Source organism: Acipenser ruthenus, chromosome 14 (genome assembly GCF_902713425.1).
Source record: "Acipenser ruthenus chromosome 14, fAciRut3.2 maternal haplotype, whole genome shotgun sequence".
NCBI classification, from domain to species: Eukaryota; Metazoa; Chordata; class Actinopteri; order Acipenseriformes; family Acipenseridae; genus Acipenser; species Acipenser ruthenus.
This window is the reverse complement of record NC_081202.1, coordinates 6661391-6680070: the sequence shown is the minus strand read 5'-3', so window position 1 is coordinate 6680070 and position 18680 is coordinate 6661391. Positions and strand designations below refer to the sequence as shown.

The 18680-nt window shown below is 37.0% G+C and overlaps 1 protein-coding gene across 1 annotated transcript in view; it reads left to right on the top strand.

Annotated features, from left to right (window-relative positions):
* The window catches only part of LOC117419947 (potassium voltage-gated channel subfamily A member 1-like), a 37097-nt gene extending 22953 nt beyond the window's left edge, over positions 1 to 14144 (top strand). Inside the window, exons 2-3 of the mRNA XM_058985668.1 lie at positions 4211 to 4324; positions 14023 to 14144. The gene's annotated coding sequence lies outside the window, so the exon portion shown is untranslated. The remainder of the gene's footprint in view (positions 1 to 4210; positions 4325 to 14022) is intronic.
* Positions 14145 to 18680: the final 4536 nt, after the last annotated feature.

Sequence of the window (18680 nt, the reverse complement as noted above, 5' to 3'; positions counted from 1 at the left end):
CTTTTTTTTCTACAATTAGAAAAACTTTGGGGGCAGGGGAGCACGGGCAAGTGTCATGGTCATTTTTCATGGCTGGCTATGGCCCAGTTTTTGTCTTCAGTTTCTAATGGTATAATATATTCTAAAAATAATATATATATAAACATATACATCATATATATGTTTTAACATGCCAGCAATACATTTTATTACATATTTTGAAATATTCTGAAAAAAAAAATACAAGTATTTTATTTCTGGTGAAATGTTAAAAATATAAGAAATGTATGAAAATATGTTCCATGATATATAGATGAATACGAGCACTTGTGTCCTCCGAAATGTATGCCGTTAACCATCTGCTTTTTTTTTTTTTGCACTGCAAGCCCGCTGTGAATCTATTACAGAACTACAGCGTCGGAGGACCATGTAGTTCTGAATTGCACACAGGCAGGCCTGCAGGTGCCCGACCAGGCACAGTGGTCACTGGGGCGCAGTCGACCTAAACCCTCCCCGCCTAGGCAGCGCTTGGCCAATTGTGCGCTAACCCCTGGGGACTCCCAGCCACGGTCGGAGGTGGCATAGGTTGGATTCGAACTAGTGATCTCCAAGCTACAGGGCACATCCTGCACTCCCGGCTGAGTGCCTTTACTGGATGAGCCATTCGGGAGCCCCCTTGTTTTTGTATTATTAAAGGGAAATTTTAAAATATATGTACATTTTGAAATATAGTTTGGGTGTGGGGTCACCACAGAATATATTGGCTGTGTATTGTCCATTGTTTCAGGAATATTCAAGGTAAGGCCATTTAAGTACTGTTAGTTATTAAAATATTTGGTGAAAAAAAAAGTATTTTCTAATACATTATTTAATAGTATATAGAGTTCAGATATACTGTAAATGTTTCTGAAAGGGATTGCATTGTACATTTAAGCCTTAAGAATTACTTTTGCTATGACTTTAAGTGAGTACCATTCCAAGAGGAGTCAGGTTGTTCCAAACCTCCCATGCTGGAAATATACACTCCTGTACCCAGCAAAATACATACATCTATGATGTAGGGAAGCCTCTGCCACTCACTTTCCAAATCCTGTGATGCTGCTGCTGAATGACTGCTCCTGTTGAAGTCAGACTCAGAGTACAAGTGATGCATAACTGACTATTAGGAACTGGAATCTAGGACATTTAAAAAGGAAAGTCCATGTCCCAAGTCTCATAATAGCTATAACTAGAGGATGCATTGAGTGTACCTGGAGAAAACTCTCCTTCTCTAGTTTTTTTATGATAATAATTTAATACTTTTTTTTTGTCTTGAATTGGACTGGAATCTTCATAGGACATTGTTGATCTTGAGTCATGCCTGCTTGTGAAAGGTATCTCCTGTCTGAGAGTCCTGTTTGCAGACCTGGTACAGTAGAACCTCAGAGTTCGTAAGTCTGAAATGTTCATAACTCTGAAAACTGAATGTTCAATGGTTTTATTAAATGTGGACATCTGCTATCTACACCCTCAATCTGGCGAATAATACAAGTAATGCAATACTCATATTGTTATGGTTCTAAAGTCTTTAAAACAGTACTATAAATGGAAAAAGGCTACATTTAAATTACCATTGAAATCATAACAAAAATACAGATTTAAATGCATATGAAAACCTGGGTTAAGGTCACGCTTGTTTTAAACAAAATGCGTTCGTGCAGCTTGCCTCCTTTGGCTTGAAAAAAAAAAAAACTGTGCTTTGTTTAAAACTAAAATGTTCCCAGTAAAATTGCCGGTACTTGCTTTGAACTCTGCCTCACCTTTCTGAATACATTTGTTGGTTCAGTAATGTTGTCTTCTCTGTGACCAGCATGCTGCTTATTGGAGAGCCTATGTGGTTGCATTGCACTCATGGTTGAGTGATTGCATACTTCTGGTTGAAAGTGGGGTGTTCAGTAGACCAGTCAGTTTGTAACTTTGGTGTTCGTAACTCTGGGGTTCTACTGTATTGCAAAGGTTGTGCTGCCTTCGTTCAGATGCTACAGCAGAAACAAGCAGTAGCTCCAGTATGTTCTACTGTACATCACAATGGATCTTATAATGCAAATAGGTTACTGAAAAACACAATTTAGTGCATCACAAGATTTATTACATCTTATCGTAGGGTAGGAGGAAGCATATCTATTTTCTGACTGGTCATCCCCTCAACAGCTGTCATTTATAGTGCTCTGGTAAACACCCACACTGAAGGGGACTAATCCATCTTTAAGACTATGCTGTATTTCCTCGAGTGGAAATGTAAGTTCTGTAATAGCTATGTCTTCCAACATCTCGCTCTTAACACTCAGCAGACCATTTTCAGAGTTGATCAACATATAGCATGGTAAAGTTTTATAAAGGATTCCATTCAACTTTATCCTCTTTCCCTCCTTGCAAACATGTAGACGGTAAAGAACAAAATAAACAGCAGCTGTAGAACCACAGTTTTAAAGTAGACCAGTCATTAGAATATGAAAAACGGATAGGACCTTCAGCGGAAGGTTTCTCATTGTGAGCAGATGTTAAAGTTACAGGACTGTCCATTTGGTTCTATTCCACAGCTGATTATTGACCTAGGACTGGGTTGAAAAACATTGCAGCAGGGATTGGTACACCACTAAAGATTGTAACAGTAAGTTAGATTGGTAACAAATCTCATATTTCTGAATCAGCATGAAGTTAAACCTTTTCTTTTTTTCAATTGCAAAATCATCCGAACCTTGTCACTCCAGTTTCGTGCTGATCTGATCAGCACTGAAGTGAAAGTGCCAGTGGTGTCACATTAAATTGTGTCAGTCGAAGATGTTCAGGACATTTTCATGTCAACAACTTCCACAGTATCACCATGTGAGTCACACAATTCTTGTGTTTTCAAGAGAAAGACGATTGTATAATTTCGCTGTCAATTCACCAAGTTTGAAATATAAAGGTTGGTGGTCATGGGCTTATGGCTGTGTTTTCTTTATTTCTAAGGGGTCAACGGTAATTCCCTCTTTTAAGTTTGGCCAGTGGTCAGTCCCGGTTTGGGCTACTGATTGTACTTTGTACATATGTAGAGGTGAACTGCTGACAGCACAGCAATGTCATTTTAAAGTAGGATTCTGGGAAGAAACAGCAAGCTATGATTCTTCAGGGGCTGTAAATACATTTACACAAAATGAAAATGTGAGTGGTGTGCTAAAATAGAATAAAGCTCATAGCTAACGAGGGGAGCAGAATTCTACACGAGACTACCATTTAACCTTTTTGCTATGTCCCCTAGTGTGCCGCTCAAAAATTGCAACTATATATATCATACCAAGTTACAGAGAAAAAAAAATACAGGCGATAGTATAAACTTTTCTGTAGCTTCTAGTGTTTTCTTTGCGTTATATTACTGTATATAACAATATCTGGTGGCTTAGAAAGAGAAATAAGAACTGGTTATATGGGCTGAAATCCCTTCTCTGTCTTTGTGACAGATTTGTGAAATAAAAAAGGGAAACAAAACCAAAATATATAGTAACAACTAACTGTATAGACACGCATACTAATCCCTAAATAAGCATTCTAATGACTTGTTACTATGTTTGTATAAATAAATACATATACAATTAGGTTTTCTTGTTACAAACAAATATAGCTCAATCCCTCCCAAGTCTACCAAGTATCAGGATAGGATGTTTAATCTTCTGGAGGGGAAAAAAATGTGATACTGGAAAATTCCTCCCTTATCACACTATATGTACAGTAGGTAAACGGCTGTAATTCTACTCCCAGCACCTGCATGTGGAGGAGGCCTCATACTGTTATTAACTTTAGAGTCATCAGAAAAGGACCCCTGTGGATATTGAATCCCTAACAACCCGCAAACACCAGCATAATGCAATCTGACCAAGCATATTAAATCCTGTTTATAAAACTAAACCAACAGCGTGGGGGACACAATGTAATATAAGTATTGGAAGTACTTGTCAATATTTAACAAGGTGCACCAGTTGCATATTTATAATATTAAATTACAAAACTGACAGGGGTTTCCGAATGGCTTGTTTCAAGATGAGAGACATGTAGGCTGCAGGCTCAGCTACCCACCACTAGAGTTTGTTGTGCAAATGCTGTATGATGTACATCATGTTTTTAAACTGGGCTTCTGAACAGTACTATCAGAAAATCATAAATCTGTGGTATCGTCACATTGAGTGTTTATGACTTTCCCACTGTGTTTTATTAGAATTCTGTGTCTTGAAAATCCAACACTGAAGCCAGAGACTCACCCATCGATGAATAAGACAACACCAACACAACAAAGAACGCTTTGATAGGACGTCCCCAGTACGTAAAACAGGTAGGAGAATCACAGTACTCTAAGATTGACTTTTTGTATGCTTTACTATTAAAGACCTACTCATTTTAACAAAAGTTATTCCATATATTTTATAAATATATATAAAACTGTTAAAATGTGTTTCTAAGGGTTGTAATGTTAGCTCTTACCTTTTTGCTGCTGTAATCTATATTTTTCTAGGCCATTAGTAATACACCCCTGAAGCTTGCTTCATAAATAGCCTGACCACTTATTCAATTGACATTAATTTGTTTAATTAGCACAATATGGAATATTTTTTTGCTAAAATAATGTTTTGGTTTCTCCAACTCATGTATAGTACCATACACTGTATGTAATTATTTATTTTAATGATCTGTTATAATTTTTAATAATAAGGTAGGTACCATTCTTAGTTGCTTTTTAAACAATTGTGTAATTGAATATTAAAAACTTACAGTAACTGTCTTCATGGTTTTTGGTGTCACTGTATTTTTTTTAAACTGATGTTTAGAATACACCAGCCCAACCAGCCCAACCATATTGTTTAATATGAAAATAAACCTTTCAGTCCTCAAATTGAATACTACTGGTCGTTCAAAAAGATTATTTGATGGCGAGAAATGATAAGCTCTATGTCCTACTCCAGTGACCTGCATACAGTACCAGCAGTGTTAAAATGAACACAGACCAGTTCCATCTGCACTGCTGTTTAAGGGACAGAACGAATACTGCACAGCAGCAGCAGTGATCAGTGCTGGGGCCCTCTGCTGGATATTTACTTTAAAAAAATATATATATCTGTCCAAAAACATTTCACATGTACAGTGCAAAAACAACCATGTTAGAATAAAGGGACCAGCCAAAAGGTCATGCCTTTAATTGTTTAATTTAGACATTTAATATAAAAATGGCTAAATTAAACAAGACACAAGTGGCAGATTTGCCACATTTTTATTGCAGAAGGAACCAGTAGCTACATAAATAAAAGGAACCATGTTCATTTACAATATGTTTTTTCCTCTTCAACAAGGAGAGCATGAATAAAAACATGTTTTCACCTTGTACTGCCTTCCTCTCCTATTATAACAACAGATAATAAAATATTGTTTTGTATGATATGTTAGTGTTTGACGCTATCCAGCAAAACTAATTTAAATGGTACTGAAACAACTGGGATAGCGGTGGCAATATCCTAGGTTTCCCATGAAGTTTGGTCCTATATATGTAGCCACAGTAGTTTTTCTCATCCTTTATTCTAGCTTGACTGGTGAGATTACCATGACTCCCAATAAACTGTCTGTCAAAACCTTCAATATCACTTCAAATAGTCAGAGGAGAAATTGTAATTATAAACAGAGCTGACTATATCAGTACTTTGGCAAATTAACCGTTTCTGGATAATAAAATACAAAAGCTCAGAATTCTTTCAGCCAAACTTTCAGTTTTGATGGCTTACCGCAAGATTTTCAATGTGAACCTGATGAAGACACGTTAGTGTCAAAACGCATTGTTTGTTTGTTTTACAACCATGTTTTTAAAGAAATAAAGAGATTTTTTGTTGAAGAATAGAAATGAGCAGGAGTCAAGTATTTAATCCTTTTGAAGCAAAATGACGAGAGTGCGACCATGAATGTCCCTATGGAAACTCTTTCGGTAAGCCATCAAAACTGAAAGTTTGGCTGAAAGAATTCTGAACTTTTGTATTGCCGTAGAGACTCTACATTACTGTCCTCGGCTATTTTATATATAGTGTACCTCTAAATAATACATTGTAAATGTGGTGTTTAAAATATAATTCTTGCCAATATTAAATTAAATTGAATTACAAATGTTGCCCAATTTTCTTATTCTTTCTTTTGTTTATCGGAGCAGGATATTGTAGGTGATGTTCACAAGTAGTCATTTATTTAAACAAATACAGTATGATCCAAGCATCAACCCCAGGGGCTCTATTCTTGTGCTTTCTGTAGATATTGCCTCATGCCGTTGCATATACTGGGATGGCTTACACTGATCCAGCTTAATACTGAAGAAGACGCAGTCACTCATAACTGTGAGAGTCATGCAATTTTTTGTGTGTCCACTGGCACCATTACCATCTGTTGTTATAGAACAGGATTAACTTCTTGGAAAATGACAGACCTGATACCTAAACTGCATTACAGTATGTGCCTTAGGCACTGCTTTTATATTGTGGAACTTTAATACAAAGTTTTTTAAATGAATATGTACATTGAACACATTGAAAATGTATGCAAAGGATTTTTATGAACAATCCTTGTTTGGGGAAATTGCAAATGTTATGATTATTTATTTTTCCATTTGTAACACTAGAAGCCAGTTGTTTCAAGGGGGCTGCTAGTTAGTGAGTCATCGTTTCATTTTGGTGGACTGTATGTGGTCCAGATGGTGATTAAAGGGGTAATGTCTGTCCTTGGCTGGGCAAGTGGTTCCACTTGAATAGCATTGTGATCGAGTGCGGGATTAGAGGGGATTTACCAGGTTTCAGTGTTAGGGGAGTTGTCATGGACATGGAGAATCACATACTAAGAGTGCTAATTGGGAAGTGAAACTGAACCCTTGGCAAGTCAGAAGGCACTGGAGACCCAAGTACAGACGGCTCAAATTTGTTGGTACTCCTCCACAAAAAACGAAGAATGCACAATTTTCTCTGAAATAACTTGAAACTGACAAAAGTAATTGGCATCCACCATTGTTTATTCCATATTTAATAGAAATCAGACTTTGCTTTTGATTTTTTATTCAACATAATATTGTAAATAATAAAACAAATGAAAATGGCATGGACAAAAATGATGGGACCGCTAACCTAATATTTTGTTGCACAACCTTTAGAGGCAATCTAATCTTAATTTCATCACTTTTCAGGAGGAATGAAGCATTATTTCAATAAGCTGTAAGGGTACCAACAAATTTGAGCACGTCTGTAATTGTATTACCACAGTGGGGGGGTCGAGCACTAGAGCACTAGAGCACTGCACCGCTTATCCAGCCCTGTTATGGAGCTCTGTGTCTGTCTACATTGGAGAGGGTGCACGTGTGTGTCTGCATATCTCTGCATGTGTATGTTGGTGTGTGTGTGTGTGTGTGTGCATGTGTTCAAGGGGCATGGTCCTTCTATTATTTTTGAGGACAGTATTTTAAAAATGGTCCCACTAAATGAGTGCTGAAAAACCTATTTTGCGCATGGTGGTGTGTTTTAGGAAATTATAGAAGATTAAAAGATCTATTGGGGTATACGTTTGGTAATTGAAATACTGGAAATTGATACCAGTTGTTAATGAACATATGGATTTGACATTCATTAAAGTAATGATTTGGTCAAACTAGACAATAGAATGTATTTTTAATTAAAGAGGTTATAGATAATTAAATAATCCCCTGACTCTTACTGGCTGTGCTCTTCTATTTATGATTGTACTTCTTATATACTTCTTATAATTGTATATATATTGCTATGATGTGAACTTCTTCCATGAACTATTCACACGAAACTTGCATAGTGAATGGAAATGCATGACATTTAAGAGTTTTGGAATTATTTCATTATCTGTAGTATAACCCCTTTAACTATAATATCTAACTTACCACTACTTGTCTAGTTTGTACTAAATGTAGTATCAATAAGTATGTTTTTAGTGCCACGCTGGTAGTGGTCTGTGGGAAAATCTTTAGACCAAGATGGTCTTCGGAAACACTATGCAGAGCAATGAAACTTGGCAAGACTGGGTTTCAAGTGCTGTCAAATGCATTACTTTTTTAGTCATATCTGACTAAAAATAAAAATGCTAATGTGTTAATTTTGCCTTATTTAGTAAATAATCCTTTAGAGTCTTAGCAAACTCTCTTGACTTTCATCAGATTCTCACAGCTTACTGTTTCTGCCTCATGATTGTTTTGATCATTCATCTCATATTGAAGCATGTTTCTGTGCAAGCCAAACCTCTGAACTTGCTTTGCTGTTTTCTGTTTCAGTAAAAGTAGATGATTTAGAGGTTTATTTTTTATTTAAAACACAAGTGTGTGCATGTAACGGGGGGGGGGGGGGGGGGGGGGAATCTGTGCTGACTATCTGGCGCATGCGTGGTACTGCAGGAAGGGGGCAGCAGCCTTGTAGATCCGCCTGTCAGTCATGGCAGTGACATGGAGAGGTGGGGAAGAGGGTGTGTTGACTTTCCCTCTCTCTGAGTGGCTGAGAGGCGGGGCCTTGGGGGATTGCTCGGCCCATAAGTACTGCACTTGGTTATGCATTCGGGTGGCCGGAGAGAGGATACCCAGTGACACTGGGGGAAAACGTCAGTGTAGACAAAGAACAGGCAAACACGGATGAGGGAGACAGCCTGCCTTAACATAAACTAAAAAGTAAAATAAATAATTACTTACCTGAGGGGACGTGTGTAGTTATACGGAGAACTCTGGCCACCCCAGTGTATAGAAAATAGCTGAGCTTAGGTTTTATTTTCCCTTTTTCGTTTGGCCTTTGGTTTTCATTTTTATTTTTGAGCACCTGTGAGTGCGCCTTCCTGTACCTGTATTGGTATTACTGTGGACCTGACTACCGTTGTCGGTATTCAGGCCACAGACAACAGCGCCCTCTGTGGGCTAAAGAAAATAAAACCAAAAGAAAATAATAAAACTGGGCACCAGTGCGGTGTTGCAAATAATTCTTCTGTCTCCTATGTGTGTCAGTGAATTGCCCACCACCCTTCCACAGTGCAATATGGCGTTCAGAAGATTTACGTTAAGGTGCTCTTGTAGGTGAGTGAAATGGCTAGGGTAGACCCAAGGCACATGGATACAAACATTAAAACATCTTTGACTGAGTTTAAAAAAAAAACATTTGCAACAATAAGCAGCATCAGTTATACTTTAGTACCAGTAACACCACTCAATTCCGAGAAAGAGGGGGGTTTAGAAAGCTGACTGTATCAATGTTGGATTCTGCTTTTCACCTGCTAGACTCTGCATTCAATACTTCACTGAGTAGAGTATCACCTTTCCAGTGAGTTTTGTAACAACAGTATTGTCTGATGAAAAGGACTTGGAACTAAGGTGCCCTGTTTTGTTATCAAACTCTGTCCTAGAAATCTAGCATTTTGAAGCTTGTGGTGTCCTAATATTATGAAGTCTAGTGTGCAGTATGTTGAGTGATGCCAAGAATAAAGAGCTTTGTGCTGGAATGGTGTCACAGATGGCTTTGTGTGGCGTGTGGGTGGTGACGTCAGGTTCAAGAACCGGAAAGAAAACACAGGCAGTAGTGCAGGGCAAAAAGACGCAGCGCGCCGTTTAATTAAATACAAAAACAAAATAAAAAGTTTAAACACAAAAACACCGCTCACAGAGCAAAATAAATATTTAAACAAAACAAAATCACGAACACAAAAATTAAACAGCCAATACAGGTCAGGCTGGGCAAATGCCTTCACTGATCCTGTACGTTTTGTTTTGTTTTTTTTAATTTGCTCTCACTTCTCTTTCTCTTGCTCTTGCTCTCGCCCTCGCTCTCGCTCTCGCTCTCGCTCTCGCTCTCGATATAGGGAAGGGGTTTTAACCCCATACCCACCTACTACACATTACAAGACCGGCTCTCTCGCCGGTCTCAAACAGCAGATAATAAAAGACGGACGGTGCTCGACCGCCCGCCTACAAATACAATAATAATAATAATAATAATAATAATAATACAAAACATACATATATATAAATAATAATACAGGGGTGGGGTGTACTCCGTCACAAATGGGCAGTCAGTGTTTTCTCTGTGTTTTGACTGCTGCCCTGCATAAACCCAGTAGGCCTCAGAGGATTTTTCCTTCGCTCGCACTCTCGCTATATAAATCGGGATGAGTGGCTTATCAGTTATGACATGGGCTGAAGGATCCCTTGTGGTTTTTGTTCAAGCTTGTCAAACAGTGACTTTAGGGGTCTCTATCTTTAGTCAGACAACACGAAGAGAGCCAAGGATGAGGCATGCCTTTGGTTTAGGGTGGATCTGGGTTACTTGGAACAGTACAGAGTATAGTGAGCCTTGTTAAAGTGATTGTAGCTGACTAAAAATAATTTCATAAATATTACCTTTCATTATACACAGGTCTCAAATGTCAAATTTGTTATAGTCAAACATGATATATGGTACTACACTTGGGTAAAGAAATCTCTGTTTGCAAGCCATGCCTTCAGTTAGTGTTGAACTTGCTGGTTCATTTCACTTGTAAGGCAAAATTGTCCTCACCACTTCAATGGCTTTTTTCCGCTAATTAACACACCAGCTGCTCCCCTATTGACGTACATGCTTTCAGTCAGTAGCATGTTTTGACTCAGAAGACACTGCTGAGGTGAAATGACTCAGGAAGTGCAAGTGTAACAGGTATCCAGAGAAGGCAGCATAGAAACTGAGAACTTTCTTTCATTTAAAGTAGTAGTACCAGGTACCATGTTTTAAAATGAAAATGTTTGCTGTAACACATATTGATTTCCAGACTGCACATTTGAGATCTACAGTAGTATGTAGACATGGAAGTGCAAGGTAAGAAGGTAAGAATTGTGGAATTATTTTGTTAGCTACAATTAGTCTAACTGCAGAAACTGTATGATGAATTTTACTGAGCTTGTTTAAGTTCAAAGAGGTCTGTCACAAAGACAGCCGGAGTGGGTGGCGTCAGACCAGAGCCAGGAAATAAACAGACAAAGATGTGTGGTTTGGTGAAGCTGAGCGAATGTTTTCGCTCAGCATTTAATAAACAGAACAGAAAATAAAAGGTTGGAACACAAAAACACAGGACACGGCACTTGCGCCAAAATAAATAGACAAACAAAACGTACTAGACACTTAAACAGACAGATGAACAAACACTGTGAGTGAAAACAACTACTACTTCTTATTCTTTTCATTAACATTTACCTCCGCTCCACACCCGTTCTCCACTCACTGAACACCCAACCCCTACTAATTAATTATTCACTTGAATCCCAGCACGTGAATTAATTCTGTGCAACCCTGTGCTCACATATTACATTTAACCAGCACGTGAAGTGATTTGTGCCCTCCTCGTGCCTAAATACAAATCTACACTTTTTAAATACACGTGAAACACAGACCCGTTTATATCCCGTGTACCAATGACTATACACAAACATTAACACACGCACGCAACATACAACACATAATATGCACACAGGGGCGGGGCACATTGCCACAAGGTCATTTAATGCATTTAATTCATACATTTACTGTGCTCTCTTCATTGTAGGTGATGCAACCTTGCTGTTTGTCATAAGCGAATTATGAATCTGAATTAGGTAACAAGGAGTGATAGTTAGGCAGTAAAATGGTATTGTGTATGTGAAAACTATAATGTTGATAAGTTGGCTTATGTGATCGGTAACACAACTTTAAATTATGTAACTCATGAGTTAAAGCTTTATGAACAGTGCCCTAAACACTGCTAAACTGGGATTGCTTTTTTAAACCTATCCAAGCATAAGCTGAGTTGAAATAAATAACAAATGTCACAACGGTCTTGCAGCAAGAAAGAGCCTATAGCGTTCACAAAACCTTACATAATTACCAAAAGGTCAATTAGTCAGAACTCATGAACAAATAACATTACATATAGCCAGAGGACTTTCTGCTGTGTAGTCAAAATTAAAACATTTTATAACAGGTAACTTATGCCATTAACCTAATATTTTTTAATCAATTTAATCCTCAACTTAAAATAACTACTTTGTTTCATAAACAATTTAGTTTAATGAGTAACCAATTTTGCTACTTTAATAAGTCAGTAACATTTGTATATTAAGAAGTATTTGTTTTATTTTTATAGTGCAATATGTTTTCAGTGACACAGAAGTTTTAAGGGATGAAAGTCGCATTTTTAAAGTAATGGAGAGATTTGCAACAGACACGTACCACACTACTAATACCGTATAGTATCAATTATTTTAAAAGTACCTGGGAAAAGTGGCATCTTCTTTGCAAGCAAGCATTAGATATATGCAACATTCATTCAGGAAATATTGATTGAGCACTTAGCAGAAAGAAATTGAGAGGCCTTTTAACTGAAAACTAGTAAGGCATGTCAGCAGTTTTACCATCTTGGAATGGATATGGTAACATATTGAAAAGTATTACCATTCTGTGATTTAACCTTTTCTCCATGACCAATAGTGAAAGGTATAAGTATTCTGTCTAAAACCGACAAAGGCTTGAGATCATTAGGGTGTGGTCATGTGTGGGCAATAAAGTTGGAATTTCTTCAAGCAAATTACAGAATGAAGTGATGTGACACACATGGCCTCAAGATAAGTTATCTGTCTTTTAGTTGGTCATAAAATGGGTACAGGAAAATACTGAAGGCATGATAACGGGTACCTGAGCATCGTTATCCCAGAAATCACTGCAAAGGGTCTTATTTCAAGCCCTATACACTATGCAGCGCCACACTGTGACATTGCATTCTTTAGCAAGGCCCAAACTGGTTCAGAATAATCACTTCAAGATGGCAGTCACACTTGTTATACAATATGGCTTTTCTCTGGACAATTAAACATTGTACCTGTGTTGGCTAAAAGAACATTGCTGACAACTAGTGGACTCATAAAGAGTCACAAACACAAAGTGAAAATAATTGAAAACTAAAATCTAAAAGCTGACTAAATGATAGCAATTTTTTGGCTAAGTCTTAGATTTGACTGTATCCTCTACTAAAGACAACCATGTTTCCTTGCATGATTTTCAAACACAATATTAACCTTTTGAGGGTCTGAGGCTGCAGCTCCATCCACCCGAGGCTCCATCAACATGTAGTTCAGCCACCTGGTTTAAAGGGTGCTCCTCATCAATGGAGAACATGCTGTTCGCCATTGGAGGGAAGGTAGCTGCCATCTTGGTGAAGGGCAGACCAGCATTTCATGAAGCTGTTTCGGGGTGTTCATGTTTAAGAGTGGCAAATTTGAACTGCAATAGTTTCAATTGCTGGCCGTCCTAATTGGATACAGCTAAATTGGAGGCAGGCTTCTAAGTTGGTGAGTGGCAAACACACACAGTATCAGCGCCAAGGGAATTCTCCTAATAGTGTGCTTTGAGGTAAACTCCCTCTGTTTCTCCGTATATACCTTTGTTCTTAAGTCCCTCTCGGGCAATGTTTATTTTTGTATTTTGCACATTTTCTTTGTTTGATTGTTTTGAAGGGCTCCAGAGACCCCAGTTTAACATGTGTTCCTACATTGTTTTTGTGAACATGTTTAAATAAAACAACAACCTTGTGGTGTTTTGCACCAGACCTCGGACTCCTGAGTACTTTGCACCCACAACAGATTGTCAATCCTCCACACCTGTAAATCAAGGAGAGATGCACTGTTGAGGTTGATGAGCCATGTGTATTTTCCAGTACTGTTGGATTGCTTAATGAAGTGGGGTTATTCATAATGAAGAATGTGAGACATAGTGAACAGTGCTGTATTAAATCTAATATAATACATTAGTCTTTTAGTTTAATACATACTATCCAACTGTCCACCTCACCAATACATAATGAGTTGACTTGGCTCTCTCTGTTAGCTAGTAAATTGCACTTATTATTCCATATTTGGTTGTTATTCCAGATCCTTGCTGATCTAACAGACTAGTTCTCACCTACACATTGTTCCCTGTGGATGTGTATTTTACTTAAAACTTGTATCTTCTTTTTCAGGATTTGTGCCTAAAGAAGACTTGGTTCATCTAGCAAATGTCAAGAATTCCCTTCGTCAAAACAATCGCAGCTCTTTTTGTGTATAACTGTTATTTTTAGCTTGTTTCTTCAAACCTGTGCCTTTTTCTTTATATATATATATATATATATATATATATATATATATATATATATATATATATATATATATATATATATATATATTTCTCTTTAAAGTCTCAAGCCTACCTACTTCAGAACATGAACTTAAAGTTGACATTTTAAAAATAATTTATTTCAATGTGCTGGAGACGGATAAAAACACTGTAGTGGATGGCCGGTGTTTACCTGGTTAGTGTGTTTCTGTTAGAAAAGACAAGTGCCTGAGCCAATGACCGAGCCCTGCTAGCAAAGACAGACAGCAAACAAGGCAAAGAGGAACCATTGAGAAACCTTGTTTGTATTGCCAAGCGAATTGATGAAAGAAAAAGAAGGGCTTGTGACAATATCTGAAATTGTAGGAACTAAGCTTTTACAGTTTTTAATTTAATGTAAAATTTAGTACCAACGGTATGTATGACCCATGGAAGATAGTCCAAGAATCTCATTATTTGTGTCTATCTGCCAGGAGTCGTTGCTCTGTGCTCAATGGTTTTACTATCATAGCATTACATATGGGCATACTGACTTATAACCACCAATTACTTAAGGTTTACTATTTATTGCTTTCTAAACAAAAGTAAATGCAACATATTTTTGTTGTCCTTAGGAATGCACATAGTATCACAATATGATCCTAATACAGATTTAATAAATACAGTGTGGCAGTAAAATCTACTAACTATAGCAATTCAAAATAGTTCATTTTATGATCAGTTGTACATTATTCCATCTAATGTAAACTGACTGTTCGGTGTTTTATTTATTTATTTATTTATTTATTTATTTATTGTATAGCATAGAATATAGAATTGAATAGAATCTCTTTCAAATGTTACAAATATCTTGTTAGTACAGTAAATCATTCAGGATGTTTGTTTTAATAAGCATAAGTGTAATGGAGATTAAATACAGGTCCTACCACATCACAAGAGCTTTTAGAGTTACATTGTCATTTTCAGTTTTTTTTTCTTTCTATAATATGATTGCTTGATGTCTGGTTTATCTAGTCTTGTAACCTTTACACACTACTTTTTCTGGAAGCAGTCCAGTTTGTTTACATTCCTCAAAGGAAGTTTCAGATGAAGGTAGACACCTGCCCCTCTTGAACCTTGAAACAGGGACAGAGACGGCTCCTGATTCTACCTTCAGCAGTAAGAGGTTATATCGCAGCAGCTCAGGAAGCTAAAACAAACATTTTACAAGGTTGGTTGGCTTTTTTCCCCAAAATGTGTTTTATGCTGATGCTGTATATTTCGCAGAGGAAACTCAAACAGAGCTGATTTTCAATAAGATTAGTAAATATATATACACACAACATATATAAAACCATATAGGACACAACACCTTTAAAAGTCAGTTTAACATTTGAAATGACAGCACCACAACCTACTAAGACTATTCATACTGAGAAAACTACTGTATTTCTAATGTAAATTCAGGTCCATCAGTCTCTATTGCTTTAAAACAACGCAATGCTGCTAAATGACTGTTTTGGGGTTTCTTTTCTTTTTTTGGGGTGTGTGTGTGTGTGGGGGGGGGGGGGGGGGGGTGTTCCTAGTTATAAGCAAACAGATAAGAAATGTGAACTACATGAACTAACATGAAATCTTACATGAAATCTTACATGAACTAACAGACCAGTTTTTGTTGATTGTGTCTATTTAATTTGCAATTGTGGTTGCATATCCTGTGGGCTTAAAGTGAGTATAATGTATCTGTATTTAATTGTGTTCCATTTGTAGAACTTTTGTTGTAGCAATTGGGATTCTTCATGGCCAACATCCTTCACTTCCTGTAAGAATGTAGTCTTTTTAAAGCTGCAGTGTCTCACAACCATGTTTTATACTTAAATGTATAACTTCAGATACTGTCTAGTAATGTACATTCACAATAACTTAGTCTTCTGTGCACTCGACTTCATAGAAACAAGACTTTGTTGACTATCCAGCCTGTCTACCTTCCCCAAACATTATTTCAGCTACAGGCACACGAGCTGTCACCTCACAGCTATGTCTGTGTAAACTAAACCGGCATTGCAGCAGTAGCAGGTTATATATGATAGAAATGAGATCTTCAATCTCTGTTATAGAGCAGGAATTAAAGGGGGTTGCTATTTATTCCAATATTTATTAGTGGTTTTGTTATACAGGTCTGATATTATCAACGTGGGCATATAAAGTAACAATGTCATGGGGCTTTACAGCTTTAAAAAAATAACAATAATACATTTTAACTTAGATCAGCCTGATATTAGAAATGCTACACTGTAACATACCAGATTCCCGAAGCTACCTTCCTCACATCAGTGTTATATGTGTAATATCAAAGTAAATATGTAATAATGACAGAGTTATCCAGTGGATGTGCTGATGTTTTATATATTACTTGTTCCTGCCTACCAGTTGTTGCTGTTAATGTAATGTATGTATGTTTCATACAGAAATAAATCTCTAGTTTGAATAGGTTCTTAACCTTTTTGTTGCATAGTGCACTGTGGCAGCTCCACTGCTGCTAATTTAAGTATTTAAACCTTGTGATACTGTTGAAGCATTCCCAACGTTTTATTACGGAATATACAACATGCTTGTGGCATTTTTTAGTGTCCATTCCATTTTCCCAGACAAACCTGTGAACTGCTCTTGTGCTTATGCACACTGTATCATGTTATATTTTTTACTAGTAAAACCTGATAATTATAAAAGGTATAATTGTGATCCTAAAATGTATTAAAAAACACAAACTACTGAAAAGAAACCATTTATTTTGTTCACAAGATATTCACCTTATAATGCATTAAGTGTAAAAAATAAATAAATAAATAAATAAATAAATAAATAAATACCTTACCTGGTTAGTTTTGGAATAGGCATCAAAATTGATGTAAATATGTCACTTATTGCTCCAGTGAGCATTGGTGGATTATCGCTTGGCTTTAATCATAGCCTGGCACTGCCTTGACATGGGTTTAAATGTTCTCTATACCCAGTTCATGACCCCTAATGCAAATCAGAGTCTTCAGGAGATTTGTCTTTCAACCAGGTATCTTTGAATCTACTCAGTTTGCCTACAAGAGGCGGTCAAAATTCAAACACAGTGAAAATTTGATTTACTGGCGTTTAAAAGTTTCAGAATTTGTAACAGCTTTACAGATTTGTCAATTTCTGAGAATAATGCTGCATGAACCGATCATTCGATTATTTGGATTGAGCTCTCCAAAGAAATCAGGCGCTGACAATCAGGTGAGGGTCATTGGGGTTGACTGGGCTAATATATCATTCAAAGTGAAACTAGTGAAGAAACAGCTGCTTGGGTTTGTGATGCTTGCTGCTTTTCTTAGACTGTGGAGAACAGCAAGCCACACAAAACCAAGCAGCGGTTTCTTCAGTTGTTTCATTTGGAATGGTAAATTAACCCAATCCGCACCAATGACCCTCGCCTGTGGAGAGCTCATTCCCAATAATTGAATAATCGGTCCGTGCAGCTCTAACGGAGGAAGTGTAAAGTTAGCTGGATATTTGTTCATCTTTATTCGATTTTGACCACTTCCTGGCCACATCCCAAACACTGAAAACTGCAACAGTCTTTGGAAAAAGTTATAGTTTTTTCCTGTAATCCGACTTCTATTATTTCTACCTCTTTGGTATTGTTAAACAGGATGGTCACCGTGTTTATCATTTTGTCCATCACTGCTGCATTAAATAGGAAACAAAATTCTCAGTAAATGGTTGATTAATTACAGGTTAGGAAACAATATGTTAAGTGGCCATTTCCATTTTTGTTTTTTAATGGGTTTGAATTTTGACCATTCCTTATAAGCAAATTCTCCATCTAAAGTACTTTCTTAAGAAATACAATGCAAGGCGATGCAGTATTTATGATGGCAAACTGAACAACATGACATAATTCCTCTTCAGCACAGTTGCTAATTAATTAGTGTTGTCAGGATACCAGTAGCATTGTGATCAACATTCTGGAAATGTGTCTGTATTAAAGGTCCACATGGCAAACTGAAGCAGTGTAAATCTTACTTGTCTACTGATCCTGAACAATTTAAGAATGAAAGGCTGAGTCTGAGATGGTGCTAGAGATTTCGGATGAGAATATTACCAACACCAATTCATCGCTTCAGGAAAATACAGAAAAAGTGCAATCATAAGACATGGATTTATGTGGCTTTCTTTTATAGTTAAACATACCAGCAAAAGCAGTTACACTTTTTTGGAATGAAGAGGACAGATATTAACCTCAGAGTCAATGCTATTAAATTGTTCTAAACGTAGATCTAAATACAGCCATCATGTTCAAAAAACACTCTTTGTACCTTAATAAAGAAAACCAACATCTCCATCTTTGCGTGGTTTCCTTCATCCAATTTATAGTTTGAGAAAACATTAATTTGTCTAAGAAATATAACCTGAGCTCAGATGAGAACGTCTAATGTTTAATGTGTCTGAATCCTCCTAAAATGAGTCACAGTCTGAAAATGTGTCCAGCAGACTCAGCAAATAAATAATGGA